Source organism: Hyla sarda, chromosome 2 (assembly GCF_029499605.1).
Source record: "Hyla sarda isolate aHylSar1 chromosome 2, aHylSar1.hap1, whole genome shotgun sequence".
Classification (NCBI taxonomy): domain Eukaryota; kingdom Metazoa; phylum Chordata; class Amphibia; order Anura; family Hylidae; genus Hyla; species Hyla sarda.
The window spans coordinates 332,407,392-332,420,734 of NC_079190.1; the positions used below are offsets into that span (position 1 = coordinate 332,407,392).

Genomic DNA, 13,343 nt, shown 5'->3' on the forward strand with positions numbered 1-13,343 from the left:
TCCCAAAAAGGGGTAATTTTTGGAACACTTAGAAAAATGTATGCTGTCTTCTTCACTTGCTAGACTAAAAACCTGTTGCTACTCCCAAAAAGGGGTAATTTTTGGAACACTTGGAAAAATGTATGCTGTCTTCTTCACTTGCTAGACTAAAAACCTGTTGCTACTCCCAAAAAGGGGTAATTTTTGGAACACTTGGAAAAATGTATGCTGTCTTCTTCACTTGCTAGACTATAAACCTGTTGCTACTCCCAAAAAGGGGTAATTTTTGGAACACTTGGAACACACTAAAAAATGGGTGTGCTGTAATAGGGTTACCATGGGTTTCCGCATGTCTGCATAACAGCCTTAAAGGGAACCAATCAGCAGATTTTAGCATATATAAGGCTCGACAATGCGTTATATATGCTAAAATCATTATCCTCACTATCCCCGGGGGACGTTTGTGCCCCCAGGGATGGTGAAGATATTAAGTTATAAAGTTCCCCCCGGCCTCCTGGGTGGGGACTTACACTTACTAGCTCCTGTTATTCCAGCCGTGGCCCTGCCCCCTAACCTTGATTGATGGCTCAAGTCATTGCTCTGCTCCATCTGCTAAGGGAGCAGAGTGATGACGCGAGTCGTCATTCCAGCTGTTGGGCGGGGCCACAGATGGAGCAACTGGAGCTAGTAATTGTAAGTCCCCACCCAAGGGACTACTTACACTTACTAGCTCCCGTTATTACAGCCGTGGCCCTGCCCCCTAACCTTGATTGATGGCTCAAGTCACTGCTCTGCTCCATCTGCTAAGGGAGCAGAGTGATGACGCGAGCCGTCATTCAAGCTGTTGGGCGGGGCCACGGCTGGAGCAACTGGAGCTAGTAATTGTAAGTCCCCACCCAAGGGACTACTTTCCGGGCGGCGACTTTATAACTTCATATCTTCACCATCCCTTGGGGCACAAATGTTCCCCGGGGATCGTGAGAATAATGATTTTAGCACATATAATGCGTTGTCGAGCGTTATATATGCTAAAATCTGCTGATTGGTTTTCTTTAAAAACACTTTAAAACTACTTGAATACATTCCTAACGGTGGCAGGGTTTTAGAGCTGTTAGTGTTATAAACGTGTTTAGTGGTTTATTTCATTTGATGTTCATTTGATATTTGATGGTTCAAGTTGAACCGAGCCGAACTGAACTCGCGAAAAGTTCAGCAAGTCCGGCGAACCAAACTTTTCAAAAGTTTCTTCAATTCTAGTCGAGACCATAAGTGCACAGCTAGTGAATGTGGACTCCAGCCTCATGCCATTATGTAAGAATGATTCAGAAGCTCTTTTGTGAATATAAAAAAATTAGTGGATATAACATTACACCTATTGAGCACTGAGATTGGTTAACTATCACCTTCACATTCTAATGCGGCAGTTAAGGAATAGTGATTCAATTGCTATGTAAGTAGACTGCTTTGGCCACATTAAGTGACATATAAAAATTAGGCGGGATCGCACAGGCTGTTAGTCAGTGTACACTGACAGTTATACTGTGCTGCAGCATAGTATAACAGATAAAAAGTGAAAACTAAAAAATTAAAAAAGGTTTTAAATAATGTAAGAAAGTGTAGAAAAAATCATAAATGCAATAAAAAAAGCGATGTAATTGTACTGAGCCGCAGAATATAAGTAACAATTTTTACCATACAGTGAATTCCATAACAAAAATTATTATTATTATTTTGGAGTTTTTCACAAAAAAAAATGCTGCATGAATCAACAAAAAATTTACCACTAATATAAAGTACAATATGTCATAAAAACAATCTCAGAAACGCATCGCTAAGTAGTTAGAGGTATTAACACTAGAGATGAGCGAACTTACAGTAAATTCGATTTCGATTCGTCACGAACTTCTCGGCTCGGCGGTTGCTGACTTTTCCTGCATAAATTAGTTCAGCTTTCCGGTGCTCCGGTGGGCTGGAAAAGGTGGATACAGTCCTAGGAAAGAGTCTACTAGGACTGTATCCACCTTTTCCAGCCCACGGGAGCACCTGAAAGCTGAACTAATTTATGCAGGAAAAGTCATCAACTGCCGAGCCGAGAAGTTCGTGACGAATCGAATTTACTGTAAGTTCGCTCATCTCTAATTAACACTTAAAGAGACACAGGACAGATTTGAAAAATTTGGCTTGGTCATTAAGGTCCTTAACCCCTTAAGGACTCAGCCCATTTTGGCCTTAAGGACTCAGACAATTTAATTTTTACGTTTTCATTTTTTCCTCCTCGCCTTCTAAAAATCATAACTCTTTTATATTTTCATCCACAGACTAGTATGAGGGCTTGTTTTTTGCGCGACCAGTTGTCCTTTGTAATGACATCACTCATTATATCATAAAATGTATGGCGCAACCAAAAAACACTATTTTTGTGGGGAAATTAAAACGAAAAACGCAATTTTGCTAATTTTGGAAGGTTTTGTTTTCACGCCGTACAATTTCTGGTAAAAATGACATGTGTTCTTTATTCTGAGGGTCAATACGATTAAAATGATACCCATTATTATATACTTTTATATTATTGTTGCGCTTAAAAAAAATCACAAACTTTTTAACCAAATTAGTACGTTTATAATCCCTTTATTTTGATGACCTATAACTTTTTTATTTTTCCGTATAAGCGGCGGTATGGGGGCTCATTTTTTGCGCCATGATCTGTACTTTTTTTTGATACCACATTTGTATATAAAAAACTTTTAATACATTTTTTATAATTTTTTTTTTAATAAAATGTATTAAAAAAGTAGGAATTTTGGACTTTTTAAATTTTTTTTCGTTCACGCCGTTCACCGTACGGGATCATTAACATTTTATTTTAATAGTTCGGACATTTACGCACGCGGCGATACCAAATATGTCTATAAAAAATGTTTTTTACGCTTTTTGGGGGTAAAATAGGAAAAAACGGACGTTTTACTTTTTTATTGGGGGAGGGGATTTTTCACTTTTTTTTTACTTTTACTTTTACATTTTTTTTTACACTTGAATAGTCCCCATAGGGGACTATTCATAGCAATACCATGATTGCTAATACTGATCTGTTCTATGTATAGGACATAGAACAGATCAGTATTATCGGTCATCTCCTGCTCTGGTCTGCTCGATCACAGACCAGAGCAGGAGACGCCGGGAGCCGCACGGAGGAAGGTGAGGGGACCTCCGTGCGGCGTTATGAATGATCGGATCCCCGCAGCAGCGCTGCGGGCGATCCGATCGTTCATTTTAATCGCGAACTCCCGCAGATGCCGGGATCTGTATTGATCCCGGCACCTGAGGGGTTAATGGCGGACGCCCGCGAGATCGCGGGCGTCGGCCATTGCCGGCGGGTCCCTGGCTGCGATCAGCAGCCGGGATCAGCCGCGCATGACACGGGCATCGCTCCGATGCCCGCGGTTATGCTTAGGACGTAAATGTACGTCCTGGTGCGTTAAGTACCACCTCACCAGGACGTACATTTACGTCCTGCGTCCTTAAGGGGTTAAAGGGGTACTCCGCCCCTAGACATCTTATCCCCTATCCAAAGGATAGGGGATAAGATGTCAGCTCGCCGGGGTCCCGCTGCTGGGGACCCTGGGGATCACTGCTGCGGCACCCCGCTATCATTACTGCGCAGAGCAAGATCGCTCTGCACGTAATGAAGGGCAATACAGGGGCCGGAGCATTGTTACGTCACGGCTCCGCCCCTCGTGACATCACGGTCCGTCCCCCGGCAATACAAGTCTATGGGAAGGGGGCGTGGCGGTCGTCACGCCCCCTGCCATAGACTTGCATTAAGGGGACGGGCCGTGCTGCTCCGGCCCCTGTATCTCCCGTCATTACGCACAGAGCGAACTCGCTCTGTGCAGTAATGACAGCGGGGTGCCGCAGCGGCAATCCCCGGGGTCCCCAGCAGCGGGACCGCGGCGATCTGACATCTTATCCCCTATCCTTCGGAGTACCCCTTTAAGGAGTTAAGGTTATCCTAAGTCACGTTATTTCAATGATTTGCCATAAAATTCTGAATCAGTAGGAGAGATTAAAACAAATATTTTAAAACATTTCATCATAAAATGGCTGTATCATGTAAGGTGTTTACCAGTCAACTCACCTCTAATGTAACATCACGACCTTGCATGTTCGAGGAGCTGTCCCTATTTAAATACAATATAGAGTGAAAGCAGAAACAGCTTAAAAACTGTTTGGTCAGCTCTATAAACTGTTTGAGGTGGAGCTGTGGGATTCAAACTTTGCCAGTCCACCAGAAGGAAGTGTAAAATACAAACAAAACTGCATTATTAAATAAATAAAAAAACAGTTGCTTTTTATACCAATTTTAGGGACTTTTCTTGTTTTCTTTTTACACTATGTGAACTCAGTCTAGTATTCTGTGAGTTGCTCTTAAGCTTAAAGGGGTACTCCGGTGGTCAACGTCTTTTTCCGTTTTTGACTTACTCTATTTGTTTTGTTTCATTTCTATTCTTGTTGTTTAGGCGACTCTATTTCCGTTCTTTGTTGTCTTTTAATCCCCCACTATGTTTTCTTATCTTTGCTTCTATTTTCTGTTTCTTGCATGCCACATGCCTTGCTGGTTTGGGGCGGCTCCTTTTTTTATTTTTTTGTTTGTTCCGCCCTTTACCCATCCCACTATTTTCCCGGGTCAGCCCCCTTCTACACAACACACTAATATAATCAGCCCTGGTTGGGATACACTGGCATATAGACACACAAAAGGGACTACAACTCCCAGCATGTGTCATTCAGGAGTCTTCAGTCTGTGGTATAACACCAGCATGCTGCCTCTGTAGTCTCCTGGGGGTTGTAGTTCACCACACCTCTATAGGGCATACACCAGTGTTTCCCAACCAGGGTGCCTCCAGGTGTTGCAAAACTACAACTCCCAGCATGCCCTGACAGCCTTTGGGCATGCTAGGAGTTGTAGTTTTGCAACAGCTGGAGGTACACTGGTTGGGAAACACTGGTGTAACATGATGTGTATGCTTAATAGGCTAGAACAGTGTTTCCCAACTAGTGTGCCTCCAGCTGTTGCAAATGTACAACTACCAGCATGCCCAAAGTCTGTCAGGGCATGCTGGGAGTTGCAGTTTTGCAACAGCTGGAGGCACACTGGTTTGGAAACACTAGCATACACACACATAACAGGGACTACAACTCCCAGCATGTGTCATTCAGGAGTCCCCCTCCCCCTTCACATATAGAGATCCAGTATGAGATTTCTTCCCCTGCAGTCTGTACATCCCCGGCCCCTGCACCTTGTAATCCTTCCCTTCAGATAACACATTTATCTTCTGTGTTCCGTTCTCCTGTGCAGACCTGCGTCCTCAGGAGCAGAGCAGGGGAGGGAGGGGAGATAAGGAGCTGTGTACTATGGCTTCTCATGCAGAACTCCGGGAGGGGGGAGATGAGGGGGCGTGGCTTATTTCTGTCACGCAGACAGAGAGAAAAACAAAGCTCTGATGTCTTGTCCACAAGAGATTCAGAAGATTCAGAACATGGTAGACGACAGTAAAAGAAAACCCTCAGAACTACAGAACTTCCAGCCCAACAGGTAGGTAAACACACACATGCTGCCAAAACATACAACACATGTATATTGCAAAAAAACTAAACTTACAAAAAAGATGCCATATAGTCAAAAAAATTTACCACCGGAGTACCCCTTTAAGACTAGGTATACACAGTGCATTTTTAGGCATATTTCATTGTTAAAAATGCGTCCACAAAATTGTGGGAAAAATGATGTCCTTATTTTTAACATTATTGTCCTCTGTGAAGGTCTATGGGAAAGTGCTTGTGCACACAGTATAAAAAAAACGAACACATTTTTTCCATTTTTTGTGGCTGGAAAAAAAGTCTGTATTTTTACATATTGGGGGGAAATTATCATTGTATATAGAGCTGTTTTGTGTCTATTTTTTTGCGCAAAAATATGCGCAAGTGTTTTTTTTTTGCGTCTTTTTTTGCGCAAATTTTGATAGAATTTTTCCTCACCTTTTCTACGGTTAAAGGGTACCTCTCATCAAAAAAACTTTTGATATATTATAGATTAATGTATGCAGAATAACTTTACAATTGCATGTTATTAAAAAATATGCTTCTTTCTATTTAATTTTCCACTTTGAAGAAATGACCACTAGGGGTCTCCCTACCAGTCCTGGCAGCAAGCATTTCAGACTCATGCTGGAGTCCTAAACACTACGAGTTGCCAGTCTGCTTTGTTCACAAAGGAGAACACTCAGAGCTGCCAGCCTGCTTTGTTCACAGCCTGTTTGGCTATGAACAATGCAGGCTGGCAGCTCTGAGTGTTTAGGACTCCAGCATGAGTCAGAAATGCTTGCTGACAGGACTGATCGGGAAAAATACAATAGAAAGAAGCATATTTTTCATTAACATGCTATTGGAAAGTTATTCAACATTCATTAATCTAAAATATATCAAAAGTTTATTTGATGAGAGGTACCCTTTAAGTCTACCGTAGAGCATTTTCTACTGTAGAATCAATTTACTAACTGTGTTTTGTTTTGTTTTTGCGTCAAAAAATGTGCAAACGGCGTTTTCTTGCGCAAATATACACCACCTAGGAGGACACGTACCAAAAGTGTCTATTTTGGCACAGTAAGGACTGCTACTCCCATCATGGACAGACTCTGCCCATGATGGGAGTTGTAGTCCAGGGGCTGAGGTGCCAATCGCAGCAGGTCATTATCCAGAGACCCGCTGCGTTATCCGCATTTATTAACTGTAAAACCAGCGGTACATGCTGCTTCACTGCGCTGCCACCGGCTTCTATATTCACTGTCATAATTCCTAATCCCCGCTGCCGGGATACAGGAGCTCTGATAGGTGAAAAGCTATTAACCAATCAGAGCTCCTCTCTCCCGGCGGGGATTATGAATATGAGCTGTATATAGGAGCCCGCGGGCAGCGCAGTGTAGCCGCATGTACCGCTGGCTTGTATAGTTAATAAATGCGGATCGCAGCGGGTCTCTGGATAATGATCTGTTGCGATCTGCACCTCTGCCCTTGGACTACTACTCCCATCATGGGACAGAGTCTGTCCCATGATGGGAGTAGTTATAGTACTGCGGTGCTGCTGAGGGATGGCACTTGCACATCCCCCGGCTGCGGGACATTTAGAACTACTACTCCCATCATGGACAGACTCTGCACATAATGGGAGTTGTAGTCCAGGGGTTGAGGTGCAGTTCGCAGCAGGTCATTCTCCAGAGACCCGCTGCGATCCGCATTTATTAACTGTAAAAGTCGGCGGTACATGCGTCTACATCGCGCTGCCGACGGCTTCTATATACACTGTAATAATTCCTAATCCCCGCCGCTGGGAGAGTGGAGCTCTGATTGCTCAATAGCTATCCACCAATCAGAGCTCCCGTCTCCCGGGGGGATTATGAATTATTACAGTGTATATAGGAGTCGGTGGCAGCGTGATGTAGACGCATGTACCACCGGCTTTTTAATTTAAATGCGGATCACAGCAGATCATTCTGGAGATCTGCTGCGATCCGCATTGCATAATGTCATTTATCAACGGCGGATTGCGCAGATCCTTCGCGCATTCCGCCGTTTATAAATGGCATTCAGTTAACCCGGCGATGCGTGGCACCGTACGGGTTAACTGGCAGAAGTCCCGCTGTTTCCAGCAGGGGACAACTTCTGCAACACCCCCCAGGACCATCTGTCGATGGTCCTGGTCAGCGATCACTGTGATTGGTCCCTGTGGACCAATCACAGTGAATGAGCTGACTGGGGGTAAAGTTCATTTCCCCTGCTGTGCCCGCTGCTAGAAGTCCGAGCAGAGCAGGGGAAGATGACGCAGAGAGCTGCGGCGGGGACCGCTGGAGGCACACGGGTTGGCAGCTCTGCCGGCGGTTAAGTGGAGGAGGCGGCGGCGGCATCTGCATCAGAGGCAGCAGTGAAGCTCTTCACTGCTGCTTCTGGTAGTTTCAAAACTACAACTCCCAGCATGCCCAGACAGCTTTTGGCTGTCTGGGCATGCTGGGAGTTATAGTTTTGCAACATCTGGAGGGCCGCAGTTTGGAGACCACTGTGCAGTGGTCTCCAATCTGTGCTCTTCCAGATGTTGCAAAACTACAGTGGAGGCACACTGGTTGGAAAATATTGTCTGTTTCCCAACTCAGTGTTTCCCTACCTGGGTGCCTCCAGCTGTTGCAAAACTATAACTCCCAGCATGCACTGACAAACCGTACATGCTGGGAGTTGTAGTTTTGCAACAGCTGGAGGCACACGGATTGGGAAACACTGAGTTAAACAAACTCTCAGTGTTTTGCAACCAGCGTGCCTCCAGCTGTTGCTTAACTATAGCCCCTCATGATGGGAGTTGTAGTTTAGCAACAAATGGAGGCTCCCTGTTAAGGAACACGCTGCATTATGTGCGCTCTTCCCAGGGGAGAGCACAAAAAATGTATTAACCGATATTTCTTGTTTTTCTTTTCTTCTCATTTCAGATACGTGAATGCGGAGGACTACATCAGATTCGGTGGACTGCGACGATGACCAGCTTTTTTTAAATTTAAATAAAATGGTTAACGAGGGCTGTGAGGGAGTGTTTTTTTAAATAACATTTTTTTTCAATGTGTCCGTGTTTTTTATAATTGAATTTTCAGGGTTAGTAGTGGAAGCTGTCTAATAGATGGAATCCATTACTAAGCCGGGGCTTAGCGTTAGCCCCAAAATTAGCTAGCGCTAACCTCCAATTATTACCCTGGTACCCACCGCCACAGGGGTGCCGGGACCTGGGCCTAGGCGGTAACAGGCTGGCGTTATTTAGGCTGGGGAAGGCCAGTAACAATGGTCCTCACCCACCCTGGTAATGTCAGGCTGTTGCTGCTTGGTTGGTATCTGGCTGATACTGAAAATAGGGGGAACCATATGCGTTTTTTTTTTTTTGTTTTTTTTTTCATTTAAATAAATAAATACAAAAAAAAGTGTGTGGTTCCCTAATTTTTTCAGTATCAGCCAGATGCCAACCAAGCAGCAACAGCCTGACGTTACCAGGTTCCGTGAGGACCATTGTTACTGGCCCTGCCCAGCCTAAATAACGCCAGCCTGTTACCCCCTAGGCCCAGGAGCGCCATTTTTTGACGCTCCGGGCCTGTTGGAACTGGCTCTTCTCGGAATCCCTGTGGCGGTGGGTACCGGGGTAATAATTGGAGGTTAGCGCTAGCTTATTTGGGGGCTAACGCTAAGCTCCGGCCTAGTAATAGATTCTGTCTACAAGACGCCTTCCACTACTAAGCCTGAAAATTCCATTATAAAAAACACAACACGTTGAAAACATTTTTTTATAAAAAAAAAAACACCCCCCCACAAAAAAAATGTGACAATCCACCAAATCTGACATAGTCCTCCGCATTCACGTATCTAAATTTCGAAGAAAAAAAACAACAAAAAGTTTAGTACATTTTTTGGTTTCCTAACACCAGCAAAAACGCAAGAAAAAAATGCAAGAAAAACTGACAAAACGCAGGAAAAAGCTGTGACAGTTTTTCTGGCATTTTTGCTGATTGACAAAAAAACCTGGGAATCCTGGGCTCAAAGCAATAGAACAAAATCCCTACGTCCACTTTTCCTGTGAGGTAGAGAAGGAGTGTACGGTAGAGCGAGGGGGGCGTTTCTATATTTGCACAAGATTTATCGAAGGAGTGTACAGCCTTAGTAAATTCTGAGCAAGAGTGTAAATTAGACAAGAGTGTAAAGGGGTAGAACTGTGTCTACAATAGACACATAATTATAAATTCCCCCCATTGTGTGCACAGACAACCACTTTTTCCATAGAATGCCATGCGCACTAATGTTAAAAATACAGATGCTATTTTTTCCATCTTCTTCCAGTTATTGAGTCCAATGGAACACAATAGAAAAGCAGCTGGTTATACACTGGCCCAAATTTACTTATGGAATTTCGCACATTTTTCAATGCATTTTGCTCTAACTGCGTTATTACATGTTACATAGTTACATAGTTAGTACGGTCGAAAAAAGACATATGTCCATCAAGTTCAACCAGGGAATTAAGGGGTAGGGGTGTGGCGCGATATTGGGGAAGGGATGGGATTTTATATTTCTTCATAAGCATTAATGTTATTTTGTTCCATGAATGTATCTAATCCTGTTTTAAAGCTGTTAATTGTTTCTGCTGTGACCAGTTCCTGAGGTAGACCGTTCCATAAATTCACAGTCCTCACGGTAAAGAAGGACTGTCATTCCCCAGAGATATGCCAACTCTGCCAGGCATTGCCTTTAATATGTGCCAACTTCGACAGCTGAGCAACAAAACAGAGGGCATGAGCACATGATTCTCAAGTCCCTCACATTTATAAAGAGGATTGCGCATTTGCTTGACGAATAACTTTGATTAAAATGTAACAATTAGAAAATGGTCTGCTTATCCTGCAAGAGCATGGGAAACACCAAATGTCCTATTTAGGCTGAGTTTCCACTAGGCAGTTTAAAAAAAAATACCACTGCAGTTTTTGAGGCAAACCCAGATGTGAATCCATAATGGAGAAGAAGTGTAAGTCATTCCTTTATATTACCCATTCCTTTTGAATAAATGCTGGGCTTTGGCTCAAAAACTGCAGTGACAAAAACTTAATAAAAGTCTTTGAAAATAAAAACTATAGTGGCAGTTAAAAAAAAAAAAAAAGACTGCCAAGTGGAATCTAGCCTTAAAGGGATACTCCCATGGAAAACTTTTTTTTTTTTTAAATCAACTGGTGCCAGAAAGTTTAACAGATTTTTAAATTACTTCTATTAAAAAATCTTAATCCTTCCAGTACTTTTTAGGGTCTGAATACTACAGAGGAAATGGTTTTCTTTTAGGAACACAGCGCTCTCTGCTGACATCACAAGCACAGTGCTCTCTGCTGGCACCTCTGTCCATTTTAGGAACTGTCCAGAACAGCATATTTTTGCTATAGGGATTTTCTCCTACTCTGGACAGTTCTTAAAATGATTTCAGCAGATAGCACTGTGGTCATGATGTCAGCAGAGAGTTCTGGCTTCCAAAAAGAAAACAATTTCCTCTGTAGTATTCATCAACTAATAAGTACTGGAAGGATTAAGATTTTTTAATTTAATTCATTTACAAATCTGTTTAACTTTTTGGCACCAGTTGATTTAAAAAAAAAAAAATGTTTTCCACGGGAGTACCCCTTTAACCCCTTAAGGACGCAGGACGTAAATGCACGTCCTGGTGCGGTGGTACTTAACGATGCCCGTGTCATGCGATGCCCGTGTCATGCGCGGCTGATCCCGGCTGCTGATCGCAGCCAGGGACCTGCCGGCAATGGCTGACGCCCGCGATCTCGCGGGCGTCCGCCATTAACCCCTCAGGTGCCGGGATCAATACAGATCCCAGCATCTGCGGCAGTGCGCGATTTGAATGAATGATCGGATCGCCCGCAGCGCTGCTGCGGGGATCCGATCATTCAGAACGCCGCACGGAGGTCCCCTCTCCTTCTTCCGTCCGGCTCCCGGCATCTCCTGCTCTGGTCTGAGATCAAGCAGACCAGAGCAGAAGATGACCGATAACACTGATGTGTTCTATGTCCTATACATAGAACAGATCAGTATTAGCAATCATGGTATCGCTATGAATAGTCCCCTATGGGGACTATTCAAGTGTAAAAAAAAAATGTAAAAGTAAAAAAAAAGTGAAAAATCCCCTCCCCCAATAAAAAAGTAAAACGTCCGTTTTTTCCTATTTTACCCCCAAAAAGCATAATTTTTTTTTCTATAGACATATTTGGTATTGCCGCGTGCGTAAATGTCCGAACTATTAAAATAAAATGTTAATGATCCCGTACGGTGAACGGCGTGAACGAAAAAAAAAATGTCCAAAATTCCTACTTTTTTAATACATTTTATTTAAAAAAAATTATAAAAAATTTATTAAAAGTTTTTTATATGCAAATGTAGTATCAAAAAAAAGTACAGATCATGGCGCAAAAAATGAGCCCCCATACCGCCGCTTATACGGAAAAATAAAAAAGTTAGAGGTCATCAAAATAAAGGGATTATAAACGTACTAATTTGGTTAAAAAGTTTGTGATTTTTTTTAAGCGCAACAATAATAGAAAAGTATATAATCATGGGTATCATTTTAATCGTATTGACCCTCAGAATAAAGAACACATGTCATTTTTACCATAAATTGTACGGCGTGAAAACGAAACCTTCCAAAATTAGCAAAAGTGCGTTTTTTGTTTTAATTTCCCCACAAAAATAGTGTTTTTTGGTTGCGCCATACGTTTTATGATATAATGAGTTATGTCATTACAAAGGACAACTGGTCACGCAAAAAACAAGCCCTCATACTAGTCTTTGGATGAAAATATAAAAGAGTTATGATTTTTAGAAGGCGAGGAGGAAAAAATGAAAACGTAAAAATTAAATTTGCTGAGTCCTTAAGGCCAAAATGGGCTGAGTCCTTAAGGGGTTAAAGGGGACCTGTTATCAGATTTTACTATATATACACCGCAGGGCAATGCATTATATATGCTAAAATCTTCTTCCTCACCATCCCTGGTAGATGTTCCTGTCAGGGGGGGATGGTGAGGATGTGATGTTTGAAAGTGTCCCCCGCTGGCTGGATTCTGTGAAATAGACACCAAAACATGAACCAACTGGTTGTAGGTTGCTGAGACAACCAAAATGTTTACCATCCAAATTCAATACTCAGCAACACAAAAAAGGTATGCAAAAGTATATAAAGCTTTATTAAAGATACATGGAAAACATACTTTAAAAACAATGCATAGACAAAGTGCACAGAATTGAGTAAAAGGCAGGGGATACAGATGCACGCATTGGGAGCGTAAATGCAAACAAGTACATATGTATGCACAAAAACACAAACCAAGAGTACGCTGAAAAGGGTATATATGAACCCTGACAGAGAATGGTTAGGAATGTATAAGCATACAGTGCACAAAAAATTGAAAATAATCACCAATGTAGAGCCATGTACCACCTGCACTTACCGCAATGTACATTTTGCGCTACTGCGCTTCGTCAGGGGACATGCACTGTGTCTATGCATTGTTTTTAAAGTACGTTTTTCCATGTATCTTTAATAAAGCTTTATATACTTTTGCATACCTTTTTTGTGTTGCTGAGTATTGAATTTGGGTGTTAAACATTCTGTAAAATAGCTTTACTGGAATCCTTTTGCAATTCCATAGTAACATAGTTCATAAGGTTGAAAAAAAAACAGAGTCCATCACGTTCAACCTATATCCCTATTGAGTTCCTACTGAGTTGATCCAGAGGAAGGCAAA

The 13,343-nt window shown here is 42.5% G+C and overlaps 2 protein-coding genes across 5 annotated transcripts in view; one reads left to right on the top strand and one right to left on the bottom strand.

Annotated features, from left to right (window-relative positions):
- Positions 1–13,343, top strand: part of LOC130356430 (uncharacterized) — a 628,644-nt gene that overhangs the window by 254,942 nt on the left and 360,359 nt on the right. The gene's annotated exons all lie outside the window — the stretch shown is intronic.
- LOC130356426 (C4b-binding protein alpha chain-like) overlaps positions 1–13,343 on the bottom strand; it is a 298,320-nt gene that overhangs the window by 234,472 nt on the left and 50,505 nt on the right. The window contains exon 1 of one of the 4 annotated variants that reach the window (XM_056557960.1): positions 4,115–4,249. The exons of 2 other annotated variants lie outside the window; for them this stretch is intronic. The gene's annotated coding sequence lies outside the window, so the exon portion shown is untranslated. Of the gene's footprint in view, positions 1–4,114; positions 4,250–13,343 lie in introns of those variants that run through there. One more of the 4 variants, XM_056557957.1, reaches the window with a different exon arrangement.